The sequence below is a fragment of the Saccopteryx leptura genome, chromosome 2, assembly GCF_036850995.1.
Source record: "Saccopteryx leptura isolate mSacLep1 chromosome 2, mSacLep1_pri_phased_curated, whole genome shotgun sequence".
NCBI classification, from domain to species: Eukaryota; Metazoa; Chordata; class Mammalia; order Chiroptera; family Emballonuridae; genus Saccopteryx; species Saccopteryx leptura.
The window spans coordinates 340,251,712-340,276,976 of NC_089504.1; the positions used below are offsets into that span (position 1 = coordinate 340,251,712).

General features: G+C 44.9%; 1 pseudogene; it reads left to right on the forward strand.

Moving 5' to 3' along the window:
- The first annotated feature begins 8,529 nt into the window (after positions 1 to 8,529).
- LOC136392302 (protein L-Myc-like) overlaps positions 8,530 to 25,265 on the forward strand; it is a 46,731-nt pseudogene continuing 29,995 nt past the window's right edge.

A 25,265-nucleotide genomic window follows, 5' to 3' on the forward strand; every position in this document is an offset into this window, starting at 1 on the left:
CCATCCATCTATCTACTCTCTTTATTTAACAAACATGTATTAAAATCCAACTGAATGCTAAGCGTCATGCACTATGTAAGTTTTGTAACTGGGATGACCTATTTCTCCAGTTGGGGGGTACATTTACAGTCACATGATTTTATTGTTGTGAAATGAATCACTCAATTTCTCCTAATTGACCTGAAGTCTAGAATCTTCTTCCCTCTTGAGGTTTTACTGTTTTCCCCTGGCCTAATTCCCACCGCTTATCCAAGAAATCGGGGGCATTACTTGTCTGTTAAATATCAATGCAAACTCCTCAGAATACAAGTGCAATTTCTCCTCATCACCACAAGAGGTCACTGCTGAAGAATGGTCTCCTATATGGTCTCCTACCATATAGTTAAAGTGATGCCTGCAGGTGCTGGCCTACATCATATAGTTCAGGTTGCAATGGGGAATTGCAGCTTAGGTTAAGATTTTAGCTCTATTAGTTCACAAGCACACATAGGGGAGACAGGAGCTAAGAAACTTCCAGACTCATTTATAAGCCAAGCATCAATCTGACCTACTCAGCTCTCCCTAACAAGTCTGCATGGCTCCTGCAGGAAGTAGATTCCTCTCATAAGAGAAGATCTGTTCCTGACCTAGCCAATTGGCTCAGCGGTAAAGCGTCAGCCTTGTGTGTGGAAGTCCTGGGTTCGATTCCCGGCCAGGGCACACAGGAGAAGCGCCCATCTGCTTCTCCATCCCTCCTCCTCTCCTTCCTCTTTATCTCTCTCTTCCCCTCCTGCAGCCAAGGCTCCATTGGAGCACTGTTGGCCTGGGCACTGAGGATGGCTCCATGGCCTCCACCTCAGGCGCTAGAATGGCTCTGGTTGCAACAGAGCAATGGCCCAGATGGGTAGAGCATCGCCCTCTAGTGGGCATGCCGGGTGGATCCCAGTTGGGCTCATGTGGGAGTCTGTCTCTCTGCCTCTCCACTTCTCACTTCAGAAAAATACAAAAAAAATTAAAAAGAGAAGGTCTGTTCCCTGCCTGCCCCTAGGTTCTCCGTCACAGAAGAGGGCTGCACTTTTTTTTTTTCTCTACACAATTTCAGTTGTATATATATATCCAGGTGCCCAGTTTTAATTTTAAAAAAATATAACACAAAGCAAAAACAATCACACAAAGCCCTGGCCCAGGAAAATGTCGAATCACCCCCAGACCACTGTTCTATTCACTTCGCCAAACCTCTCCTCTTCAGAAAGACAGAGATTCTAGGTGCCCAAGACAACAAAGGAGATGGTCATGAAGACACATGCAGGGGACAGTCACCTGGAGCAGCCCGAGACCATTTTAGTGACCTCCACTGTCACGCCACCAGGAGACAGCACATCGCAGAGTTTCAGCGGGGACAACGTGCACGCGCTAGCTAGGCTGGGGATAGGCCTGGAAGAAGAGGAAATTTCTCAATCCGTCTCCCCTTCCCGCCCTCACGCACTGGGAGTAAATTGTAGCATTTAGGAAGTGAAGGGACAGGTGCCAAGGACAAACACTGCCCCTCGCCTTCTAGTTAATTCTCTTTGGAGTCACAAGGCCTGAGGCTCTTCGGCCTTCACCTGTGCTCTCTGCCTTTGTTTCCTTCCCCCAGACACGCAGCAAGGTGCTGCGCTGGTGCGCCCCGGGAGAATGCGGGGCGGGGGTGGGGGTGGGGTCGCAGGCTTCCATACTGCAGCAGATGGGGCTGAGCAACTGTGGAAACATGAGAAATTGCTTCCAGCGGTTGAGAGTCTTGGCTTGACTTGTAATTTAACCTTGAATATAGTTTGCAAAAATTATTAAGTCCCCAAAGCCTTCATCTCTAGCAGTGATTAGCCGTGCCGCAGTAAGCAGGAAGTTAATATATATATTTATGTACAAGGAGGCATGTAACACATAGAAAATCGATTCATCCTGCATTCACTCACCTGGCTGGCCACGTTCCGCTGTTTGCTCAGGCACAGGCGCCAACCGTGCTGAGTGCTGGGACACATGACAGGGGACAGACGCAGCCTCCATCCCCCCCAAGGAGCTTCCAGTCTCAGAACAGAAGGGAACAAGGAATCAGCATTTGTGTGGTACCTGCCGCATGCCAGAAATTCTGCTGGGGCCTTTTGTACCCGTTAACCCTCACCCCAACCACGCCATTTTCTCTATTATATACAGCAGTAAAGGGAAGTTTACAGAGGTCAGATATTTCACCCAAGGATGCATGGTTAAAATAGAAGATGCAGAATTCAAACCACGGTCTGTCTAACTCCAACATCTGCGCAATTCTGACCTCTTTCATTCTCCAGGATCCAGACAGGAAAAGAGGCTGTCCCACCCCCTGCTGTTCTGAGTACGGTTCTCCTGGTCTGCCCCAGCTGTGGAACACCATGGGGACTGCAAACGCTGGCTGGGCCTAAGCAGGTCAGGGGTTCTTCCGAAGCACATGTGAATAGGTTTCTTTTCATTTAAAATCATATGAAGATACCCAAAGGGTCAGAAGAGAGCTATCAGAACCCTCTCTAACAAGAAAAATAACAAGAAAACAATGTGCTAACCTCAGTAATAATTATCAGAGCACTCACTGTGCCTAGCACATGCTGAGTGTGATGCCTCTAGCTCTTAACCCTCACCACCACCTCATGGGGTGGATACAATGTCACCCCCTTTTACAGATGAGGAAGTCCAAAGTTACATAGCTGGAGAGGGGGAGGCCTGGAATCTGCCTCCGGGGTCAAGCAATTAGAACGACAAACAGTATTTCTTCTCTTTCTTTTTCTTTTTTTAATTTTAGTGAGAGGAGGGGAGGCAGAGACAGACTCCTGCAGGTGCCCTGACTGGGATCCACCCGGCAAGCCCACTAGGAGGCGATGCTCTGCCCATCTGGGACCCTTGCTCTGTTGCAACAGGAGCCATTTTTAGCACCTGGGGCCTTCTTGCCCTAATCAAACTATGACTGCAGGAGGGGAAGAGAAAAGAGACAGATAGACAGACAGACAGATAGACAGAGAGAAGCAAGAGGGGGAGGGGTGGAGAAGCAGATGGGTATTCTCGTGTGTGCCTTGACTGGGAATCGAACCTGGGACTTGTACACGCTGGGCCGATGCTCTACCACTGAGCCAACCGGCCAGGGCCCAAACAGTATTTCTTATGATGGTGGTAAAAATAGGGAGATAGAGGATAGACAGACAGACAATGATCTAAGGTGCACAAGGACCTCAAGGACTTGCTGACGAAGAGGAGCCGAGGGCCCTGACTCCAGTAGAACACTCAGCCTCCCACTCTGGCAGCATTAACACTGCGAGGTCCCTGTGGAAACGGAGGGCAGAAGGCTGAGCATCTCTCGATAGTTTTTCTTTTATCTGGGAACACGTGGCACCGCTGGCCTTGATGATCCCGGCACCCTGGCCCCAGCGATCTGGCCTGAGGCAGCGCAGGAAACCACTCCCAGCGCTGGGCTCCCAACACTTGCTTTCTGAAAGTGCGTTGTCCGTGAGACCCCCGTGGGGCCACCCCCCTGTTGATTCTTGGCACCTTTCACCAGGAAAGAGGTTGGGGTGGGGAAGAACAAAACTTTGGTGTTACAGAGTATTTTTGTCTCTCAAGATAAGGGTAGTGGAACCTGAATTGGTCCCTTGTAGATGCTCTGGAGCCAAAAACTCTTGCCTGTCTCATTTCCTAGCCTGTGGCATCCAACCCTGGACATCCTTAAAACACTGGACCACCACCCAATAGTAAAATATCTAACTATATATGTATGGTGTATAACTGTATATATAGATATGGTATATAATATATATATATTTAGCACCAAATACTTTTGAAATGGGAAGGAGGCACTGTTAATGATGATGCTGGGACAGTAGACATAAAATGAGACTGTCCTAGACACATTTGGATCTAAGGTCACCTTACTTATATAGGACCCTGTACATGACAGGCACCTCTCTAGTGTCACACATTCATTAATTCACTTAGTCCTCACAATAGCCCTTAGAAGGAGACACTATTATCACCTCCACTTTACTGATGAAGAAACTGAATGTCAAGGTCACACAGCTGGAAAGCAGACATTGCTCTTACTCTAGGGGACATGTGTCATTCCCTCTGGTGCCCAGCAAGAGAGAAGTGTGCCTTTCCCTGACTCTGGTACTGACCTTGGCCTCCGTCAGAGGCCTGGGGACAAATCTCTAGGAAGAAGAGGAGAAAGAAGAAAGATGGGCCGAGAGGAGGGGACCCCTAGGGACCCTTAGCTTCTCAATAGGAAGCTAAGTCACAGGACGTTGGGGTGCAGCTCTCTGGGCACTTTAAGCGTGTTTGTGATGCTCAGCGTTGGCATCTGGGGCCTCGAGGTCACAAAATGAAAGACTGTCCTTCTAATCTTGAGCCTACCTTGGGGGAAATCCCTCTTAGAACCTGTGAGGGGTAAGAATGAAATCAGGGGATTCACATATCTCAGCCTCTGTATCTACCACCCCACCACTTGTTTTCCCACAGCCTCTGTATCTACCACCCCACCACTTGTTTTCCCACAGCCTCTGTATCTACCACCCCACCACTTGTTTTCCCACAGCCTCTGTATCTACCACCCCACCACTTGTTTTCCCACACCTCCCCAAGCAGTGGTTCAGTGAAACCCAGGAAAGCTCTCAGTTGCCATGGAAATGGCAAGGGGTCATCTAATGGGAAATAAGAAGGGAAGAAGCTGACTCTACAGCAGGGGTCGGGAAACTTTATGGCTGAGAGAGCCATGAACGCCACATATTTTAAAATGTAATTCCGTGAGAGCCATACAACAACCCATGTATGTTATGCATTATCCAATAAAAGTTTGGTGTTGTCCCAGAGGACAGCTGTGATTAGCTCCAGCCACCCACAACCATGAACACGAGCAGTAGGAAATGAATGGATTGTAATACATGAGAATGTTTTATATTTTTAACGTTATTATTTTTTTTATTAAAGATTTGTCTGTGAGCCAGATGCAGCCATCAAAAGAGTCACATCTGGCTCGTGAGCCATAGGTTCCCGACCCCTGCTCTACAGCCTCCTCAGAAGACCACGGAGCAAGTTTTTCAATTACCCTTCGCATCTGGAGTCAAGAATTTCTCTGGGCCATAGAAACAGCCCTGAGGTTTTCAATGTCCTTAGACGCTGGTTACCACATTTTCTCCCCTACTCTGTCCCAAGTCCACTTTGCAGAGCAAGCCCGTTCCCCCGGTTGAGCCTGATACCGTTTATGAGATAGTCATGCTGCAGGAGCTAAGTGACACTGGAACAAGAACAAGAAAGGGGGTGCCCCGATGATTACACAAAACCATTTTTCTGTCTGCAGCAAACTCACACTGGGGCATCAGTGGACAGATGTGGAGAGAGCCCACAGGGATGCTTGACCTACTCATCCTCCCACAGACTGAAACACCGGCGGTGGCGGACACCAGCACCCAGGTCAATCAGAATAACCCCACTCACGGAAGGACGGTTTTCTGCAGCAGGCGGACTCATCCCCTCTTTACTAAACCTACCAACATTAGAGGGGTCCAGGCTCTGAGGACTAGTTTCACCAGGGGGTGCAGGGAAGTCTAGGAGGAAGATGGGGAATCACAAAGAGGGCAGAAACACTGAGAACGACAGATGGAACTGGGGGCAGCCATGGAGGGGAATGAGGGTCGCAGGGCTGGGCCTCAGGAGCCTGGGGCAGTCCTGCGTCTCCCATCGCTGTGTCCTTGAGCAGCTCAGCCCTCGTCTCTGACCTCCCTTCTTTCCTCCGTGGAGATCTCATCCATCTGTGACATTTCGTGCTTTCAGGGATGGAGTGACAAGGCCCAGGGAGCTGAGGAAGTCTCCAGAGGGCATCTGAAATGCCTGTAGAGAAGCAGGGGCTTAAGCTTAGAAAGACGTACGTACCAGGGACACTTCCTTCCAGGTTTTTCTGAAGACTAAACGAGCCTCTTCCTGCACTAGTCCCAGCTTCCTTCTCATACATTTAAACTGTCCGGACTCTTCATTAGGTCTGTAATTGGGGAGTCGGAGATGATGTATAAATGAACAGAGTCCCCAAACTTTATTTTCATTTTAAATTACAATTTCCTCCCACAGATGATAAGTTCCCAAACTATTATTCGTATTATTATTGTTATTATTTTGCTCTACAATCATTTCTTTTCCCACCTCGTTTTCTAATCCTAAGGCTTGAGGGCAAAGCACTCAGGGTCATATTTAAACCACCAGCTGGAAAAGAGTCATTGTTCTTGACACCTTCGTAAAATAAAGGCATGAGTAAGGGACAAAGGCACATGCAGACAGAACAAATTATCCTCGCTTAAAATTCAGCTTCGAATTTGGCTTGAGCCTGAAGTTCCATTCTGTCCCTTCCTGTGTGTCTGTTGTAACTGCCCAATCCAAGAGACAAGAGGGTTCTGGCTTCTGAATAAGAGAAGAAAATCCAAGCTCTCCGCTCTGAGGTCATCGTAGGGATCTTTTGTTTGCTTTGGTGCCACAGAAGCCAGCCTGGAGGATCCAAAGCCAGGGCCAGCTCGTTGGGCTCTCAGCTACCCCCTCCAGGTAATTGCAGGCTCACCGAGAAGGCGGCCCCTCCCCCTGCAGCTCTTCCCCTTATATCGGAGACTCACAGACCTTTCTTCTGTCTCTTCACCAGCGTACAAGCTTCATTTGCATACATCTTCATGCATTATCTTTCCAAAGCCTTTGATACGGTGGGTATCCTCCTTTACAGAAAACACCAAGGCACAGAGAGCAAGGGAGACTTGTCCAGGATCGCACAACAGATACACCGCAGCTATAAGTATTTTAAGTGCAAGTTTGACCCCAGAATCTGCGCTCTCCTTTACTTCTGTTTCTGGGTTTTGGGGTTCTGGTTGGTGGGTAACAGAGAAGAAGGTGTGAGGATGGAGGTAAGAGAAAGTGAGTCAGTAGTAAAAACATACTAGAGAAAGAACTGTTGCTTAGTGTATTCTGCAATTTTTCCTTGGGTCTTCCTTCCTTTCTTGACTGAGAACATGCATTATTTATCCTTCACATTCAGAATTTTTGCAGTCATAATAAAGGTCAGAAGGGGAGGAGAGGGTTATCTAAATCCACAGCTAAACTCAGGTGCACTCAGAATGACCTGTTATAGTCTAATGGAATCCATTGGGGAACCAAATAAAGATGTAAGCTTTGAGGGGTTTTTTTCCTTCCTCTATTTTTTTCTTCCTTCCTTTTTTCCCTCTATATGAAAAAGATTTATAAGTAAGTTTGTACCCTTCCTGGACCCATTCTCCTCTCTCCTTACCCGGATGCCAATTGCCATTTTCATGCATAAATCAGGAAACCTGGAGTGAGTTTTGTGACCCTAAGCTTTCTGGCATAAGCGTTCCCACCTCTGATTTTGCAACCCCCTTGGAGAGCTTTCATTTTCTCTTTTGAAATCCTCCAACCTATTCATTTTCAATAAATATGCGCTCCCTAGCATTCGGAGGGAGCGACTTTGAGGATATTTAGGCATAAAAGCAAACAGATGGGATGTTGCAGCTCCAGAAAAGATGGCAGCCCCGGGCTGGTACTCGCCAGTTTCATGATGCACATCTATCAGCCGCAGGGACATTCCGTTATTGGTTACTGACCTTTTCAGCCTCCTCCTGTGACAATCCCTGACCTGATTTTCAGATATGTTCAGCCACAGTGAGCTGTCAAGCTGGTCTGTCCACATTAGAGCCGGGAGACCTGCTGCTTTTACAAAAGATGCCTGAATATGTAGCTCATTGTTTTTTTCCACATGGCACGAAAGCAGCGAGCCTGGTGCAGCGGAAGAGGCTCCAAAGAGTGCTGTTCCACGCTCATTCCTGGAAGCCCACAACACAATCCTAAAGATAAAATATTTCTGTAATTATTGAAGTAAGGAAACTGCCCAAAAGGCTTCACACAACAAGTTATTCATTACATCCACCGAGTATAGTACCGCCCAGACGAAGACGGAGGAACCCGCGGGGCGATGACACACACTGCCTCCAGTCTCTGGGGGAGGGTGATGAGTTAGTTCCCCGAGTGTCCTTGTCCTGAAGTTAATTTGCAGGGAAGCTCTGAGTAGAGTGGCAGTGTCTGGGGTCACTGCAAGCTGCAGGAGCGACGGACAGACACTGTTCTCATCTGTGGAAGTGAGAGGGTGGAGGGGCCCTGGGAGTAATGATAACACGTACTTCCAAATTTGCAGCTGATGAATAAATGACAGTGTGGTATTGAAACAAGGAAATACGATTGCTATTGGAGAAGGATGAACAGGAAGGGAAGAGGGAAAGGAAAGGGGAAAAAGGGAGTTTGGGTTCAGGCATAGAGAAGAAATATTACTTGAGCACTTTCTTTGTGCCGAGCACTGTGGTAGGTAATTTAAATGTACATATTCTTTTATTTCATTGTCCAAGTGGTGCAAGATAGAGATTATTATCTCTATTTCATATACAACAAGTTTATAGTTCTAGAGATTAAATAGTTTTAACAAGGTCACCCAGCTATCATGGATATTTTAACTTGGGCATTCCGATGCCAAAGCCCACCCACACTTGTTCAAGATCCTCCTCCTCCTCATCTATCGCCATCATCTTCATCTTCAGCACTGTCATCTTTCTCTTTGTCATCAGCATCACCATCATCTTCATCATCAGTAACATGCATTGAGCCCTCAGACAAGTCCTCAGTGTCAGCATGCAAATTTTTCATGTAATTCTCACAACTCCACTTTATGTCAAGCAACCGGGCGGTTAGAAAAAGCTAAAGCCTGCTCTGCAGACCATACAGCGGGTAGGTGGCAGAGCCCAGAGCTGTCTGATTCCTTACCCTAACCATGCCGAACTGCCTCCCACCACATTCAGGCAGACCTTGCTCATGAACCCACTTACTGGTTAAGGCATCATCTGTGCTCTCTTGGACTTAACCTCCTCATCTACAAAATGAGCTGTTTGTGCTGAACGCGTGAAGATTCCTCGCCAAACTGATCTGACAAACTAATCTGATTGCAGAGCAGCGGTGGAGAGGGAATTGTTTTTGGTTTGGGTTTGTATTTCTGAAATAACCTATCTTCTCTCTTCCCGAGGAGAGCAGCAATAAATATAGAGACGGGCAGGGGACCGAAGGACCTACAAATCCTGGGAAAAATAAAATCACGTGACAAAATATGGTGGTTCTGAGGAAAAGAATAAAACAGCCCCACAGGCATTACGCTGTGCCTTTTCTTTCACACAGCTGCCAGTCAGAGGTACATCCAGGCATACTTTCAGAATAGCTGCTCAATTCAACCCAGTGATCCAAGAGACAACTTGGAGCTTCGCACAGTGAAATCCCGTAGCCTGCACCCTGATGTCCCTCCCTCCACCTGCATGCACCCAATCAGTCACCACGGCTCATTGATTTCTCCTCTGGAATAGCCTGCAATACCCATCCCATTTTCGGTGTCTTTGCACCACCTCTTATTATCTGCTCCCCGGACTGTTGTAGCCTCCTAACTACCTCGACATGCTACCTACACCCTCCTCCGTGTTGTAGAGCAATATTTTCAAACACAAATCTGATCGTGACACTGTCTCATACTAACCATCTTCAATAATAGAGTAAAAAAACAAATTGCTGACTTATACTTAAAATCCATTTGTAATCTGACCCCACCCTACAGTTCAGTCTCTACCTATCTTGTACTCCAGTCCCTGTGCCTCAACCATACCGGGCCACTCCTGCTTCTCAGACACGGGATGAATTTCCATGCTTTCATTTCTGTTTTTCTCTTTCACCCAGAATGCTCCCTATCTTTTTTCCCACTCCTGGACTCTACTGCCTGAAAAACTCATACTCATGCTTCAAAACTCAGCCCGACCATCAACTTCACTAGGATTTATGAACTTCACTGTGGTTTCCCAGCTAGAGTTAGTTACTCTTGCAGCTCTAAATCTCTAGCACTTAAGAAATGACATTTTAAATACTTGGTTTTGTGTTCACAATCTTTATTGAACTGCAAGCTCCTTAGTAAAGGGAAGTTTTTAAAAGGAAAAAAAAAGGCTAGCCTGACCAGGCAGTGGCACAGAGGATAGAGTGTCGGACTGGGAGATGGAAGACCAAGGTTTGAAATCCTGAGATCACCAGCTTGAGCGTGGGCTCATCTGGATTGAGCAAGGCTCACCGGCTTGAGCCCAAGGTCCCTGGCTTGAGCAAGCGGTTACTCGGTCTGCTGTAGCACCCCGGTCTAGGCGCATATGAGAAAGCAGTCAATGAACAACTAAGGTGTCAAACAAAGAATTTATGCTTCTCATCTCTCCCTTCCTGTCTGTCTGCTCCTATCTGTCCCTCTCTCTGTCTCTCTTTGTCTGTCACAAAAAGAAAGAAAGAAAGAAAGAAAGAAAGAAAGAAAGAAAGAAAGAAAGGGCTAGTCTTTAGGTGTAGTGACTTTGCTAAGGGAATTAATGAATACTCTAATAATTTTTTGAGTGGATTTAGTCAGAAACCAAAGAGCATTTGATAAAGACATTTTTCAAAAGTTTATAAGGTCCATTTAAGAAACACTCATTAAATGCTCTTTGGATATAGGTTCTCATAAAACGATCTATAAAACATAAGAATTACATGACAGACACCTTCTCCAAAGATTGTTGATGGGCTGGTGGGGAAATCAATATTCACAGCCATGAAATAAAAAAAGAATTTAATATACCACAAATTAAATTACGGGATTAATAAAATCCAAATCAGACTCTAAAGGGATTTTGTTTAGTCTTGACAAAATGAAGTTTATTTGTAAGATCAAAACCAGACAAGATCAATATCAAACAAAATTCCAATGGTTTTTTGTATGGTAATTGATAATCTGAAAAAAAATTTATATGAAAATGGGAAGGACCCAGTGCCTTGTCTAAGACAATCTTAGAGAAGAACAGAGCCAGAGGGCTTTTATTACTAGACTTAATAATAAAGATATTGGGTATTTGTACAAGATAAGATAAACTGATGAATGAAACAAAATAGTTCACAAATAGTCCTATACATTATGACAGAAAAAAAAATCCTATTGCCCCCTTTTGTTTCTACATTCAGTTCTGCGAGAGTCATCCATATTGTAGCACATAGAACGAAACTGTTCATGCTCATTGCTGTGCAGTATTCCTTCATGCTGTGTGCATCTCCAATACAGTGGAGAGGAACAATAGTCATTTTAATAAATGGTTCTGGGTTAATTAGATGTTGTCCAATTGAAAAATGTATTTTGTCCCCACTACCTCACATTACACACACATACACATACAATTTCAGATAAATTGCCTATATAAATATGAAGGTTAAAACAATTAATATTTCATAAGAATAAATGTTTGTGATATTGGAAGAGACACAGTTTTTAAACATGTTACAAAAAGTGCTAACTATAAAAGAAAAAAATGTAAAGTATTAATTTATATTAAGATTTTAGTGATATCATCAAAAGACCCAAGGCAATTAATTAAAAGGCAAAAGAGTGAAAAGGCAATCTGAAGAGTAAAAGATGATATCTGCAGCATACACACATGAAAATAAACACAAATCCTAGGTATATAAAGAACTCCTACACATCAGGGTTTTTTAGCAACTCAATAAAAACAAGCTATGAGATAGGAAGAGATAGGTAACCAGAAGGGATAAACAAATGGCTGATAAAACTGCAAAAATATGTTCAGCCTTATAAATCATCATGGAAATGGAAATTCATATCTCAATATCAATCATACCAGAACGGCGAAATAAGTAAAATATAGAAAATACTAAGTGTTGCAAGAGTATGAATAACTGGAACTCTTACTCACTGCTAGTAGAATTGTAAATTACCACAACCATTCTGGAAAACTATTTGGCAATATCTACCAAAACCAAGCATGCACTTAGTTTATAACACAATAATTCCACTTCCAGGAATAAACCAAACAGAATTGCATACATATGTATACACACTAGTGAATTGTATGTAGATGTTCACACATGGTACTAAAATATTTATAACAGTATTATTTGTAGTAACTTCAAACTTGGAAACTACCCAAATACCTATCAACAGCAGAATAAATAAATCATGGTATATCCATACAAAGAACTATTATACAATAATGGGCATGAACAATTCAAAACTGTGTTCAACAGCATGGATGAGTCTCACAAATATAAAAGTTGCATGGAAGAAAACAGGCACAGACACAAAAGAGGTAAGCAGTAGGATTATTATTATATGAAGTTTAAAAACAGACAAAATTTATCCTGTTCAAAGTCAAGATAGTGGTCACTCTTCGCGTGAAGTGACTGGAAGAGATCTTGATGGTGGGTGGTGCTTCCGGGCTGCTGGTAATGTTCTGTTTCTTAACTTGATCTGGCCGTTAATTAAGCATATGACATCAGTTTGTGAAAATTCCCTGAGTCATTCACTTATGTTTACTCTTCATATGTATATTGCACTTCAATAAAAAATTTAAAACATCTTTAAAATTTTCATAGAAAAAAAGAATTTAAAAAAATAGAAGGCCTTGGCCAGTGGCTCAGTGGATAGAGGGTTGACTCAGTGTATGGACATCTGGGACTCAATTCCTGGTCAGGACACACAGGAGAAGTGACCATCTGCTTCTCTCCCCCTCCCTCTCCCTCTTCTCTCCCTCTTCCCTAACTGAAGCCAGTGGCTCAACTTGTTCAAGCATGGCCCTGGGCACTGAGGATGGCTCGGTTGGTCCAAACGCATCAGCCTCAGGTGCTAAAAACAGCTCAGTTGTGAGCATTGGCCCCAGATGGGGGTTGCCGGGTGGATCCCTTTTGGGCACATGCAGGAGTCTGTGTCACTATTTTCCCTCCTCTCACCTATAAAAAAAAAGAAGAAGGAAACAGAATTAAAACATATTATAATGCTACAATAATGCAAAAAGTGTGGTATTGACACAAGACTAGCAACATAGATCAATGGCACATAAGCCAAAAAATATACCTTGGTACGTAGAAGAATTAATTATATGATTAAGATGCTATTTCAGATCAGTGGGGGAAAAATGAATTATTCAATGATAGTTTGGGGACAATTTATTAACTAGTTAGAAGGGATAAAACCTAAATACCATCCTTCAACAACTACTAAAATAAAGTCCAGATGAATTCAGCATATATATATATAGCATGTCTTTAAATTCTTATTTGCTTATATAAAATATTTACATAAACATGGAACCATAAAGCAGTAAGAAGACAATGCAGATGAGGATATTTGGCGATCTAGGCAGTGAGGAATAAGGGAGACCTTTCTCAATATAGAAATGATAGAAGAAGGTGAAGGGAATAAAGCAAAAAAAAATCAGATAGATAGATAGATAGATAGATAGATAGATAGATAGATAGATAGATAGATAGATGACAGATAGGGAAAGAGATTTGGGGGTAGGTGGAGGTGGGCCAAGGGAGGGAAAGGGGGATGCAAAGAGACTTTGCTTGGGGCAATGAGTGTACCATGCAGTGTGCAGATGATGTTTTATTCAGTTGTACACTTGAAACCTGTATGGTTTTGTGGACTAATGTCACCCCAATAAACTCAGTTAAAAAAGATAAAAAACTATAAACAAATAATTACAAGTATAATGTAATTATAAAATTCTAAAATGTAAATTAAAGAGTGGAAAGACAGCCTATACTGGCAAGGGATTAATGCCCTTTGAATATAATGAGCTCTTTCTAAACAATAATAACATAAATATACTTCGATAGAAATATATACAAAGTATAAAAGTACACATCCTACAAAGTAAGACAAAAATGTCTATAAATTAATAAAATTCTTTTACCTCAGTAATAAGTAAAGAGATACTAATTAAGACAATAATGAAATGTCACCCAATATTGATGAGGGAAAGATGAAATGACATGATTCTAAATTAGTCTTCCCTTCCTGAAAGATAATTTGGCAATGCACATAAAAAGTTATAAAAGACCTGTACTGGTTGACCAGATAATTTCACTTAGAGGGTTAATTTTTAAAGAAATAATCAGAGATGACTTGGAGAAATTATGTAAAAGAAGACTGATTGTAGTACTGCTTATGATTTTAAAAAGGGAGTACAGTAGAAGCAAACTAAATGTACAATAGGAGACCAGTTCAAGTATCATGGGTTGGAAAAAATATGCAGCCAATCAAATTTAAAGAAATAAAATCAAAGCCCTTCTGTGTCTAGAAGAAGAAGTCACCAGAACTAGTTCTCCCCCCCAGACATCTGGTTATTCTTATTCACACTCTCTTCTGTCATTAAAGGCATTTCTGCGGGAAAATTGGGAAACTCTTCTAGTTATGATCCTGCCAAGGTGGGACTTTTAAGCTGGGGGCAGTTGTTTATGTTTACAGTGTTCTTTTTGCAATATTTATATGGATATTCAATGTGTAACAATTACACATTTAAAAAGCAAAAACCCCATCTCCTTAAGCCTTTAAGTTTAACTTGTGGGTTTTGTTCTTTTTTTTTTTTTAATCAATAAACCTAATAGCATTACACAAATACTAAATGGTCAAAAATCATGTTTTTAAAGGCTAACAAATGACATGGGCAAATAGACTGTGTTAAGAAAAAAAAGACAGGACAAAATGTATACACAGTACATTTTAATACATACTTACACCCCAAAGTGTCTATAAAGAGTAATGAGATTAATGGGTGACTTCCAATTGTTTGTTTTGATATTTTTGAATTGTTTGAATCTTGAAAAATGTGTAGGTGTTACTTTTATAATTGTAGCCCAGTAAAATGATTTTCATTTTGAAAAGATATTCAGCAGAAATAAGAATGATGCCACAGAGCATGATTTCCTTTTTAAAAATCATTTATGACGATGGGATTTCTTTTCAAATGAAACCTTGCATGGAAGACGAATATTTGAAAAATAAGAAAACAGTCCCTGTGGAGTAAGAGTGGCAGATGCAGACCGCACCTGATGGTCTCCTTCCAGCACCCCTTCACCTGACCCTCATCTCCTCCCTACCCAGCCCCCAGCACCTGAGACACTTTTCTTTTCTTTTTTTCACTTTTCCGAAGCTGGAAACGGGGTGGCAGTCAGACAGACTCCCGCATGCGCCCGACCGGGATCCACCTGGCATGCCCACCAGGGGGCGATGTTCTGCCCATCCAGGGGCATCGCTCTGTTGCATCCAGAGCCATTCTAGCGCCTGAGGCAGAGGCCACAGAGCCATCCCCAGCGCCCGGGCCATCTTTGCTCCAATGGAGCCTCGGCTGCGGGAGGGGAAGAGAGAGACAGAGAGGAAGGAGAGAGGGAGGGGTGGAGAAGCAGATGGGCGCTCTGAGACACTTTTCAAAGAACACTTAGACACCATGAAACTTAATTTAAAAAGCATTATTTATGTTTACTTGGCCATTTTGCAATATAGAAAGAAAAATAGTTTAATACTGATTTTGTCAATCCAGAGATGGGCAACTATTGCTCTACAGACCCGACTCCCTGATGGCATGTTGGCCACAGACTAGGCAACGTCACGAGATGCCACAGGTTAGAGTTTGGAGTCGTGCTGGGAGCTCATTGGTGAGAGGTCAGGCAATGAATCATTTATTCAAGTCTAGAGGACAGCCCTGAGGTCTCCGTGGGGTCCCTCTGTCTGGTTTCATGGGAAAGTAGCCAGGGTCAAATGTACTTATTTTAACAGAGGCCATGCAGCTATCCTTAGTGCCTAGGGCCAACTCACTCTAATTGAGTCATGGCTGCAGGAGGGAGGAAAAGAGAGAGAGAGAGAGAGAGAGAGAGAGAGAGAGAGGCGAGAGGGGGAGGGTTGGAGAAGCAGATGAGTGCTTCTCCTGTGTGCCTTGATCTGGAATCCAACCCAGGACATCCACACAGCAGGCGGATGCTCTACCACTGAGCCAACGTTCCCAAGCAAGATCCCAATTTTCAAAACTCCAAATATGTGATTTAATTATATATGCATCTAAATAAACATATAGGTACTGACAAGTAGTGAAAAGGAATTCACCAGAGTGTAAAATCATGTTATATTGGAGTGTAGAAACAAGGCTATTTTTCCTTTATATATTTTTGTTCATCTGTATTTTTAAATTTTCCTTATGATAAACATGTATGGCTTTTATAATAAGAAGAAAATGCAATTTTTAAAATGGCGAAACAGTAGTTGAGAGAATGATTTATTTTAGATAAAGTCTAGTGTTATTTTTCTGTCAGCAAGAGACCTGGGTGATATTTGAGACTGATGACTTTAGGTCTAATTACTTTTTTTAAAAGAGTGCAGCAGTACCTTATTCAGGCATATTTTATATATGATAAAATTCTCAAATCCCAAGTGTACAGCTAGGTGAATTTTGGCACATTCATATTCCTGTGACTGTAATTACTTTTTTGTTTTGCTTATTTTTAAATACTTTTTTAATTTTCCTATTACAGTTGCTGTACAATATTATATTAGTTTCAGGTGCACACCCCAGATATTAGACATTTACATAACTTACACAGTCATCACCCCAATATCTCCAGCACCCACCTGGCATCATACATAGTTATTACCATAAAACTGACTATATTCCCTCTATTGTATTTTACATCCTAATGACTATGTGATCCTTTTTTATTGTTGTTCCTCTCCTCAATTTTATATCTAATTTTAAATGCCCCTTAAAAAGCAGCTTGATCGAGGTATAACTGACTTAAAAGAAACTGCACATATTTAAGTGCATAATTTGATCGGTTCTAACATGGAAAGAAGGGTTGGTTATTGCTGAGCTTTAGTTCTGAATGGATATTTTTTGATCTTAGGTCAATTATTTAATCTCTTTGAACCCTCGTTTTCTCACTGATGGCTCATATGCTTGTCTTGCAGAACTTTGGAAAGGACTAAATACATCACGTGTGTAGCTATGTAGCACGGAGCCTGGCATATATGAGGCACCCAATACATAATGGCTGTTGCAGTGGACTTCATCTTTTCCCAGATAGGGAGCCTGGCGCTCAGTGAGGTTAGCAGCGTGCTTCAGGTCACACAGCTGGGTGGAGAGTGCAGCCGACTGCATGGCCTGACTCTTTGTGGTGGAAACCTCTGAAGGTGCCTTGCCCTGAGGGACCCCCAGATAGTGTGAGAATGGTCGTCTAGTGGCTATAAAGCTGGCAGAGAACCCACACCTCCCAATCCTCTTGCTCCCTGGCCTGTAACTCTGGCTTCAGAGAGAGTGATGGTAACCAATCCTCCACGTTGCCTCAGGCAAGTTGTGCAAACCTGAGTTTCCTCAACTGTTAAAGAGAGAGATGGGATTAATAATGGCCACCTTTGCAGTCTACTGTGGCATCACGCGAGATAACAGCTAAATCCATTTTACTTTTTAAGTTCTGCAAAGGTACCACAGTTGTTCAAGATTAAGCTCTTTGAGAGAGAAGAATGTTGAAAATTTACAGCAGAAAGGACCTTGACAATCATCTTGTGCTAGGTTTCCAGTCACCTTAGTGATGTAATAATACGCAATAATGATTATACTAATGAATGAAACACCTCCCACGTGTCAGGGGCCCAGTAGTGAACCTGCTGGGCAGCTTTTCAGACATCACTCCATCTGTTCTTTCCCAGAACCAGGCTAGATGGGCAGTATCCATTCCACTTTCCAGATGAGAAAATGAAAACCAAGAGAGGTTCAATGAACTGTCCAAAGGCATATGGCTGAGAATCTTCTCAGTGCAGGGACGGTGCTTCTAGGACATTATTCTTCAAATTACTCCAGAAAAGAAGAGGAACACTTCCAAGCTCATTGTAGGAGGCCAGCATAACCTCGGTACCAAGGCTAGTCAGTGCCATGAATACATACATTTGTCAAAATTTACCAAGATGTCTATTTAAGATGCATTAATTTTATTGTATGTAAACAGATTGTACGCTAATAAATTTGAGTTTCAAATAATGAAGTTCCCCAGGTATTTCTTAGGTTCACTGAAGGGTAAGCACCACTTATCTATGCCAGATGGCCTCTGTCTCCTATACTGTTTCACTGCAGTGGATACAATACCTGGTACACAGAACTCCATACAGAGGGAGCCAGAGGGAGTGGAGCTGCTCTGTCACAAATCGCTTCCACCGTTAGGTGGCGTCAGAGAGCACTAAAAGAGGCCGTTTCTGCTCAGTTCAGCAGGTGGCAGCAGACCCACACCAATCTCTAACAGCACAAAATTGAATTGAGGATACTTTGTGCCCAGCATATCTCCTCTGCATCCAGAGGCCACTATCTCTGCCCAGCCAGTCTGCCAGGCAGAAAGAGGAGGCATACATGAAAAAGGGTGGGGACACAGCCATGGGCCCCATCTATGCCAGACCCTGTCCTCCATGCTTAATGAGCAAATCTCCTATACATCTCAACCTGTATCCTGGGCAGGATTTTCTTTATTTGAAAAATAGACAAACAGAGGCTCAGAGAGGGAGAACAGGCCCCTAAGCACGGAGCTAGAAGTGGCAGAGAAGGGGTCGGAGTCTGACCTTTTTCATCATGTAATGCTGTCCAAACCTGAAGGCCAAAATGATCAAGGTGACACCTCACAGGAGTAGCTTGTATTTTTTGAGTGCTCACTGAAGTGCTCAGGGGGTTCACTGTCATCTCTGGTGTCCCTTAGGAGACCTCTCAGACCCAAAACTATCCATCTCTTGAGCCATTCCTGAATACATACTGAATGTCAAACATAAACTATGGCAACACAATGCCTGCCCAGAAAGAACACTCATATTGGGAGGAAAACCATAGGCAAATATGGGTAAAAAATCAAAACCAGAGGATAACTCTGTGAGTGACTAATCAGCACGTGTGTGGCACATGATTTTTGTCTAGTCAGGGAAGACTTTCTGGAGGAGGAAGTCCTTCCGCTTGAGCCTTCATGGCTGAGTAAGGCATGAAGAGATGAAAAGGTCAGAATACAGACTTGACAGGAGAGCGGAACTTCATGAGAATAGAGAGCTCAGCTAGACTGGACAGGAGGTTCTGCGGAACATGGGTGGAAGTAAGCCCCGAAGGAACTAAGGCCAGCAGAGTTGGGAACAGATTGTGGAGTGTCACCAGGGCCCAGACAAGTGCCTTTAAAAATGTATTTTATAAACTGATATCATGTGATGGCTCAAAGCCACACTAGATGTGGAGGAAGGGAGTGGCGAGATAAACGCAGTTCCTGGGAGATAAGGTGGGCAGGCCTGTTCAGAAAGGAATGGCACTGAAGAGCCTGCAGGGGAGGAAGGAGGGAGATGGGTTATGTCAAGTATTTCCATGTGGCAGACATGAAAATACTTAGCATTTACTATGAGATCTTGTTTTCCCAAGAGTCCTTAAATATCTGTGTAACTCTCACCTCTGTTTTATAGATGTCTAAAGTTAGACACAGGAGATAAAGGAGGCTTGCCAAGGTTACCTGGCCTAAATCCAACAGAGCTGGGTTTTGAACCCATACAGTTAATGCCGGAGGTCACTTTCTTAACCGCTGTGCCATCTCATCTTTATATCACTGACAAAGGACAATCCAGGCCAGCTAAGTCTCAAGAGATATATTTTGCCTTATCTGGGATTCTTAGCAAGACTTGGGGTATAGGGTTGATGAAAGTATTTAAGATTTCCCAGAAAGATGCCCCTGTGCTCAAGCCATCCAATGTCTCTAACATAGTTAGAGGTACATACTCAGAATTTTAGAAGGACCATTTTTGGCTTGTGAACGCAGAGGCTATAGTAACAGGTACTTGAGGGTGGTGTCTATATTTCTCCAAAGCTGATGGAAGCCAGAGTGGCTCCTAGAAAACAGAAGCCATCAGAGAAATGCACCAGCATGGGCAACGCTAAGTATCTCCATTACCTGCTCTCTGAAAGGGGGCAGGTGAGCTCTTGTTTGTCATACCCGAGACCCAGTTACCAGGGTGCCAGGGTAGGGTGGGGAGGAAGCACTCCTTAAGGAACATGGACACTTCTCCCTCCAGCTCTTTGGGTGTGACTGGAGATGTGAACTGCAGATTGAGCTCGTCAGGCCAAGCCTCAAAGGGATCTCCCCAGAAGCAAGCAGAATCCTGTCTGAAGACGCAAAAGCTACAGCATAAGAGCTGGCAGACAGTGAGCACCCCACGACGTTGGCCAATGCCGGGATGCATGTTGGAACCACTGCAGGGAGAGACGGGAATGTGTATGGGGGTGAGGACTGGGAGGTAGCAGGTCCCCATCGGAGGAGACCGGAAGTAAGGCCAATGGCAAAGCAGCATTTGTAGCTCTGAGAATTTTGGGGAAATGGCCACACATGCAGTTCTGTAGTCTTTAGATTTCAGAGTCTAGAATGTTGGGCTCCAGGATGGGATCTGGTGTTGAGAGAAGAGACATTTGAAGTAGGGGCAGCAGTGAGGGAGAGTGGTAATGCAGTGACGACAAAGGTAGCCCTCTCTAAGTGAGGCTCTGACAGATTTGGGCACTTGGGACAAGCTCATGGAGAATGCTGACAAGACTTCCGGCTGGAAATGAGTCATAGTCTGAGGGGATCATACTTGAAGGGAAAAATGAAACCTGCCCCAATGAGGTTGACCAGGTCAAGTTCTGTTAGGAGAGGTAAAGTTTGGCTGTATTAGTCAGGAGAGGCTAGGTTGTGCTGCATAACGAGCAAGCCAGAAATCAGAGTGGCTTTATACCTGAAAGTTTATTTCCACTCATGCACAGCAGAAGGAGGATTCTGTTCCACCTATTCATTCATGGACCCAACATCTGGAACGTCATCAGTTCCTGAGGTAGGCAAGAAAGAAGAGGTCTCTTAAGCTTCAAGCGGAATGTGACATCACTTCCCTTCATTGATCAGAACTAGTCACGTGGCCCCACCTAATGCAAGGAAGCTGGGAAATGTTAAGGAACAATTGGAATGTCTTGTGAGCTCTACCATCTCTGCCACACTTGGTGGAGCCTGGCGTCTTCCATTCAGAGAAGTTTCTTGACCCAGCTCCTCATGATTGTAATGACTAAGTCTGTGGAAGAACACTAAATAAAACCTTAAGTGTTACTTAAGTTACTAAAAATTCCATGAGGCATTGAGGAGCCAGCCTTTTCACAGAGAAGGGGGTGCATGCCACCTCCCCAGCGGCAACCACACATCGTGGAGTTAGGTACACCCGGGGCAAGCCACCAGTGGTCCCCAGCAGAATGCTACCTGGCTTCTCAGGGCAGAGGCAGAGTCCACTCCTCGTGAACATGTCTGTTTGCATGCGGGTGACACTGCACGACGGTCCCTAATTGTGACTGGGGAACTATGACAGAAGGCTAAGCTCCTTTATAATGTGGGTAGAGGATAACACCTGGAGAATGGGACCTCCTATTGAGACTAATAAGACTGGTGACACTCTGATTGCATTATGTCCATATTACAAATGGGGAAGCAGGTTTGGGGATGTTAGCTATCTTTCCAAAGTCACCTCGTTAATGAATGGCACAGTTACTGATTCCCTGGCAGGATGTGAAAGCTAGGCACTGTTGGGGAGGCAGAAGGTGAGTGGGGAAAAGACAGTGACCTGGAGGTAAGACACCTGGGTTCTGGTACTGGCCCTGCCACCGACATCCTAAGAGACCTTCAGCATGTTTTCTAGCTAAGCCCTGTTTTTCTCCACCTGTGGGAAGCAGGGTGAGATGGCTCAAAGTTCTTTCCATGTCTGCTTTGGCTCTGTTGCAGAAACCCAGCTGGAGCTGCCGGTGATGGCAGCCGAGAGAGGCGCGGTGCCTTGCCGCACCACCAGGCAGGAGGGCTCCAACACCAGGAAAGCTGGCAGTAGGTGAACCCGGCCCCGTCCCCATGCTCCAGGCCTTCTTCTACAAGCTCCGTCGCAGGCGCGGGTGTCTTTGGACAACTGGAGGTGGGAAGAAGAAACTGTACCAGAGTGCAGTGTGGCCCGGCAGGACCCCGGCAGGCCTCTGTTCTCTGCTTCAGCGTGGCTAGCCCCAGAAGCTACCAGCTGCAGTCCTGGGGCAGGCAGAGGTGGGGCCGGCAGTCCAGAACCACAGTCCACAGGCTGCCTCAGCTCCCCGCGCCCCTGTGGGGCCTCATTTGTACTCCAGCTTGTCCCTCTGTGTGGCTGAGCCCGGCCATATGTCAAGTGAGGGGCGTTCTGTCGTGCGTGTGGAGGATGAAGCAGGGAGTAGGCGTGGTGTGGCGAGTGGGAGCCTGTGGCCAGGTCGCAAGAGTCCCGAGTCCCCAAAGAAGGTTATTCTCCAGCCACCCCAGGCCTAGCCTCCACAATCCTGGCCACTGAGCTCCTCCAGAAACTTGACCCCTGAACCTTCCATCTAGGGACTTAGTCATCCTTGGGGCTTAGCTCCCCACTCAGGCACTTACGTCCTCTCTCTGGGAACTAAGCCCCATCACTGGCCTTTGTCTTCCCAATTCTGAGCACAAGTCTTTCCTTGGTACTGAGCCTCCCGTCACTGCCTGGCATTGAGCACTGTGCCTTCATAGCGCACAGGTCCGGCCCCTGACACTGAGCCACCTGCACCCTCACCTGATGCTGAGCTCCCACCCCACCCCCATCTCCTGTCTCATTCTGCCCCCCTCATACTTAGCCAGTCCTTTGCTCTGGGCCCTCCTTCCTTATCACACCATCTGACCATTCTATAGTCAGCTCCTCTGTTCAGATTCATCCAGAACTGACTGGAGTTCTACTAGGTGTCAGTGACGTCCCCTTCGATGAGCTCATTAAACCCACTCATCTCAGACTCCCGAGTCCCTGCTGTGTCCCTCCTTCCCCTGCGTGTTCAACTGGATTCTCCCAAGGAGCCTCCAAAGTGTCTTAAGAATCCGGCAGCCACAGGGCTGCGTTCGCCAGCCTCCTGGGGTTACCTGCCCTTCACTCCCTGCGGTAACTCGGTAACTCGCACAGAAGAAGGAAGTCTGACCACCTCCCAGGATCAGCGTCCTCAAGGTGTTACATTCTCCACGTGGCTCTTCTCACTTTGCCGTCTGAGGTGCTGTCTGAGCTTTCCCTCCACCCACCTCTGACCACTCACTCCTCCTCTCTTCCCCTGCAGGCCAGATGTGAGCTCTGCCTCCACCTCCCTCCCTCCCTCCCTCCCTCCCTCCTGGCATTTCAACTCCAGCCTGGTTATTCCACTTGCTTTGCGAAGGCTTTAGGAATCACCAGGCAGGAGGACAAACAGCCGGACATTGCATTTCAGGCCCTATTCTTCGGTCAGCAATCACCTAAGACCACACCCTGACCCCAACATTATGGGGCTCATCCTCAGAACTGAGTCCTTTTCTTCCATTTCCGCTTTCCTCCTTCCCTTGGGTCCTTATACCCATTCCTAGAAACTAAAATTTCCTCTTTAGTAAAAGTCATCTCTGAGTAAGGAAGTTCTCTTTCCACTTTCTTACATGAGGAAATAAGCTCTTCTTTGGAAAAATGCTTTTTCACTTCCTTTATTCATTTTAAAATAGGATTTTTTTGTTGTTGTTATCGAATTGCATGTGTTCTTTATACATTTTGTATATTAACCCCTTATCATATATATAATTTGCAAATATTTTCTCCCGTTGTATAGGTTGCTTTTTCATTCTGTCAATGGTTTCTTTTGCTGTGCAGAAGTTTTTCAGTTTGATGTTTTCCCACTTAGTAATTTTTGCTTTTGTTGCTTATGCTTTTGGCCAATGGGTACATGAAAAAGATACTCAGCCTACTGTGTGGTGGCACAGTGGTTAGGGTGTCAACCTAGGACGCGGAGGTCCCAGGGTCTAAACCCCGAGGTCACTGGCTTGAGCCCAAGGTCTCTGGCTTGAGCAAGGGGTCACTGGCTTGGCTGGAGTCCCCCGGGTCAAGGCACATATGAGAAAACGATCAATGAACAACTAAGGTGACGCAACTATGAGTTGATTCTTCTTATCTCTTTCCGTTTCTGTCTCTCTCTCTCTCTTTCTGAAAAACAAAAAGAAAAAAGAGAGAGGTACTCATGATCACTAATCATCAGGAAAATGCAAATTAAACTATTATGACTTATCACCTTACACCTGTTGGAATGCCTCTCATCAAAACGATAAGAGATAACAAGTGTTGGTGAGAGGTATCTGTGCACTGTTGGTGGGAATGCAGACTGGTGCAGTCACTATGGGCAACAGTATGGCGGCTCCTCAAAAAATTAGAAATAGAACTCCCACATGATCCAGCAATCTCACTTCTGGGTTTATGTTCAAAGAAAATAAAAAACAGGATACCAAACAGAGAATAAAAAAATGAGTTCTTTATTTCCAACCCTTCCCACTGCAATGAGGCCCGGAGATCTGAAACCGCTGAATGGCAGGGGCCGGCAAGTGTCTTCCCCAGCGGAGAGGCAGGCTTCCTCCCCTACCCAGTGGGCAGGAGGGTGGTGTGCTTGCTTTCAGGGGTCGGCAAGTGTCTTCCCCAGCGGAGAGGCAGGCTTCCTCCCCTACCCAGTGGGCAGGAGGGTGGTGTGCTTGCTTTCAGGGGTCGGCAAGTGTCTTCCCCAGCGGAGAGTCAGGCTTCCTCCCCTACCCAGTGGGCAGGAGGGTGGTGTGCTTGCTTTCCCGGAGCACCTTGTCCCCCTTTTGGGGCCACTACACACACACTTTCAAAGACACAGAGCTCCCGGAATCTCTCAGCGCCCCTTGGCTTTGGTCACACCACCTGGAGTGCCTCTGGACAAAGCCCTCCTCAGGGACCCTGCGAGGAGCAGGAAGGCAGAGAGAGGGAAAGACAAAAAAGGAAGTGTCGGGAGGTTGGTTCCGGGCCTTGGCCTGGGCATGCTTATGCCTACTCCCAGGCTTGTTAGTGGAGGAACGGAAAATATCCGCAGAATCACTGAGTGATTTCCGGTTCTGATGATCTGACGTCTGCCGTCAACCATGAGAGTGAGTCTGATTCCAGTGGGACATCCGGCTTTCAGGAAACTAAGATGACAAACTTGACTTCCCAGTCCAGTAAGATGACGCCACCTGGCAGAGACTCCGGCTGCAAGCAGTCCAGATTGCGTCTTAAGGCGTGGACCCTGTGTGTGGATGACAAGAAGAAAAAAAAAGAAAATATCCACTTATGTGCCAAGTAATATTCAGGAATGTAGATCCCTACATACTTTATCTAGTAACTTTTTCAAAAACTGAGATATAATTAATACCATAATATTCATCTTTTTAATTAGTAACATTTAATTGTTTTGGTATATTTACAAAGTTGTGCAACCATCCTCACTATTTAATGCCAGAATACTTTTATCAGTCTAAAAACTAAACCCGTATCTGTTAGTCTTCATTTTCTC